General features: G+C 40.1%; 1 long non-coding RNA gene across 1 annotated transcript; it reads right to left on the reverse strand.

Moving 5' to 3' along the window:
* Positions 1 to 2,219: 2,219 nt before the first annotated feature.
* LOC119274237 lies at positions 2,220 to 3,110 on the reverse strand. Its single transcript, XR_005135077.1, has 3 exons — positions 2,999 to 3,110; positions 2,595 to 2,701; positions 2,220 to 2,498 (listed from the first exon to the last, which is right to left on the reverse strand). It is a non-coding gene; the product is annotated as an uncharacterized LOC119274237 (long non-coding RNA).
* Positions 3,111 to 3,900: the final 790 nt, after the last annotated feature.

A 3,900-nucleotide genomic window follows, 5' to 3' on the forward strand; every position in this document is an offset into this window, starting at 1 on the left:
AATTTTATGATCTATACTTTAACATGTGAATAGTTTGTTACTTGATCATGAGAAGCTTTATGATATGAGCCATTGTTATGACATACTAGATCATTGATGGCGCGCGTTGCTGCGCCCGTCCATTTTATCAATAAAATGATAGGAATCTCAGTTGTACATATGATTCCACAAAACATGGCAGAGTAGTACTTTGCACATATGTAAGTTCAATCATAGAACATGTTCGCACACTCATCCATTTTGATAAAAGAATAATATAAATATTTGTAAAAACCTCTATGGTATAATTATATATAAAAGAAGAATGGTAGTACACTGGACATATACATTCAGTAAAAACATACAATAATGTTAGTAGTTTGTCCATAATAAAAGAAGACAACAAACAAGCGATAACAGTAATACACTGTACACAAGGGAGGTAGACACGAGTTGAATTATAAAAAACTCAAAAAGTTGGCAATCACACCTGACAAACAACACTCTGCATCTTTTCAAATTTGTTGCGAAGGTAACAAATTATGTTGGTGAGGGCATGTCAATATATTATGTGATAGTAGGCCGTTTCCAAGCAAAACACAACTACAAGAAGAAGAAAATATGCAAGTAGCCTACAAATTGACTGAATGCCAGTATTTGTAACAGGCAAGACACCTAAGAAAATAGGAAGATGCTTTTTTTTGTAGCTATGGGCTGTAGCCACAAACAAATGGTACCAGGTAAAGCAATGACGTAATCCCTCGTTCCCATGGAAATGGTCAGAAAAAAATCCAAATCTGATCAGTTATAATTTTCTCTCCAAAAGCTAGCAAGCCCGGGAGTAATCTAATCACCAATTAACATCATTCCAGATGTAGTACTTAAAGAGAATGAGTAAGACAACATATCTGGTAATGGAAAAATGTTTCATTTTCCCATCATCAGATAATACCATCATACGGAAAATGATGTTGACATCCAGGCCAGACCACAAATCCAAATTTCCAAACCAGTTTAGTACTTACAGAGAAACACATGTATGGAGGCGATGAAAAGCTCTCTTGCAAATGGGATTATCGTGTGAAATCAACCTTTGAGGAAACAAAGGAAATAAAAACAGAAAAACTAAATGCAAACTTACTGATTACATATGAAATTTCTATCCAAATGGTACTAACAACAAAAAAATATTAGACAAGGTAAAATCAAATCAAGGTCATTCAGATAGCTCCATTAAAACATATGTTTTGCAATATTGTCAAGTAACATAAGGTGGGACAATAGTGCGTAACAAATACATGAAACAACAATAACAATCCAATAAAAACTGTCCAAATTATGAAACTCAAACTAAAAGAAGGTACCCAACTGATTATTGTACAGATGCATTCATTATTTCTGATAGTGGGTAACCTTGTTTCAGATCTCTTCACAAGTTAATTAGTGAATACTTCTAAACATAGCTTTACTGTGTTAGAAAAGGTGGCTCATTTTCAAGTAAAGGAAATTTAATTCATCAAAAATCATTGATAATACAAGTTGCAATATAAGACAAAAATTTAATTCAAGACATGTATATACCGAATTATTGTCATTTTATTTTTAAGGGCTTTGAGTGAAAGGTTGCAGATTAGACTTTTCAAGTACATTTACCTGCAAGCCGAGCACAAGAAAAAACAAAAAATATTTCAATTAAGTGATGTTAGTAGGTTTACCAAATTATAGATCTAAGAAGCTTGCAATAACTAATAATTGAATGTGAGAATGAAAAATAATCCTATGGCATCCATACTACTTATCACTACTACTAATTCATGTAAAGATCATGAATTGTTGACGAAACCACAAAGAGGCAGCCAACCATACTATTTATCACTAATACTAATTGTTGTAAACATCAAGAATTGTTATCCATGTAATCTTCCGTCGTAAGCTTATTAGCTGGACCATTATAATGAGCAATTGCTGGGGACCTCTCTCTCTCTCTCTCTCTTGGATTGAGGTACAAAATCAACTAACCTGACACAAAAAAAGTTAAATATCATTAGTACATCAATCTTAGTGTTGATCTTACTATTCAGGACGGAGGTCCAAAGTAAACAAGTATGCAATAAAAAAATAACATGTCCATCAGTACACCGATTGTTTCAACTCCATTCTCATGAGATGCCTCATTGTTAGTTGCACATATTAATTTAGTTTTAGTCACAGGTCAGATGGGAGAGAACCAAGGGCGTGAATATTTGGAAATAGACATATTGGGTGAAAGAAGAGTGGGCCTGAATACGCAAGAGGCTATGGCCATTGACTCTAAGGGACAAGTGCATAAGTCCAGTCGCTCAAGTTTTCGAGAAAAGATCAGCTAGATGAAGAGGAAGTTGCTCTATGTACAAAATCCTTTGGAGCATCTGCCCATCTCCTCTGGGATCCTCTCTCAGGTGGTGACTCGGGCAGTACGGCCGCGCGCCTACCAGTCTCCAAATATGCTCAAATCAATTGACCATCGCCAACAACATTACCTGTATGTACAAATTGGATTGGGAGTATGTCAGGACACAGAAATTGTTTTGTGGAAAAAGGAATCGTACATGAAAATGAAAGAAATATAGGGGGACCTGGTGTATTGTTGTTCCCATACACATGTCCTCTTGTACAGTGCCCTCCATCACCTCCAGCCTGAATTATGCAGTTGCTGGAGCACCATCGAGAAGAACAGGTTGCCCTACAAGAAGAAGAGAGGAGGATTAAATTAGAATAGGTTAAATTAGAATACGCGTTGATCCACCGTCGCCGGCTAGGAGCAGGATGAGACGTCATCCGCTACCGCCGCCGTTTCCGCCAGAGCTATGGATGTTCATATGTGTTCCAAAGGCCAGTGGCCCATGCCGCACACTCGCACTGCCCAGCACCACCTCGCGCGGATTCCATTGCCGCAACCTCAGCGGAGGCGTCGCCGGCTCGTTGCCGCTGCCGCCTTCAGGACCTGAGAGAGAAGGGGAGGGAAGATGAGCGAACTGACCTGGAGGTAGCCGCTCGAGCGCCGGATCCCCTCAGACGCCTCGCCTTGGCTGGATCCCCTGGACCGCCGATTGCCTCGCACGCGTCTCATCGGCGCTTAAGGCGCCGTTTAGTGTTTTGCCCCGCTGGATCCCGTCGACCACCGGTTCCCTCGCTAGCTTCGCCTCCTCAGCTGCAGATGATAAATGGGCCGTTGAGGCCCAATCAACGACAAGCCTTCAAAAAAGTCTCCAGAATAGCTGCCCATCAGGACAGGCGGCCCAGTCACGGTAAACTGGCGCCGAAACGTGGTCTGATGGTGAGAAACAATCTAAATGCATAACCCGACGGCCGAAATCGCTGGGGGCATGAGAGAGCTCGGTTTAGACTCAGTTTTACTATTCTTAATAATGATGCTAGAAAAGGTGATTGAAATTATCATTGATCAAACTTGTGCACATGCTAGCATTCACACTTCATAAATTATTTCTTTTTTCATTTACCTACTCGAGGGCGAGTAGGAATTAATCTTGGGGATACTGATACGTCTCCAACGTATCTATAATTTATGAAGTATTCATACTATTATATTATCTGTTTTGGATGTTTGTGGGCTTTACTAAACACTTTTATATTATATTTGGGACTAACCTATTAACCGGAGGTCCAACCCAAATTGTTGTTTTCTTACCTATTTCAGTGTTTCAAAGAAAAGGAATATCAAACAGAGTCCAAACAGAATGAAACCTTCGGGAGAGTTATTTTTGGAACGGAACCAATCCAGAAGACTTGGAGTAGATGTCAGGGAAGCTTCGAGGAAGCCACGAGGTAGGGAGGTGCGCCCTACCCCTTGGGCGCGCCCCCACCCTCGTGGACCCCTCGTGGCCCCCCTAACCGACTTCTTTCGCCTATATATGTCCATAT

Source organism: Triticum dicoccoides, chromosome 1A (genome assembly GCF_002162155.2).
Source record: "Triticum dicoccoides isolate Atlit2015 ecotype Zavitan chromosome 1A, WEW_v2.0, whole genome shotgun sequence".
Classification (NCBI taxonomy): Eukaryota; Viridiplantae; Streptophyta; class Magnoliopsida; order Poales; family Poaceae; genus Triticum; species Triticum dicoccoides.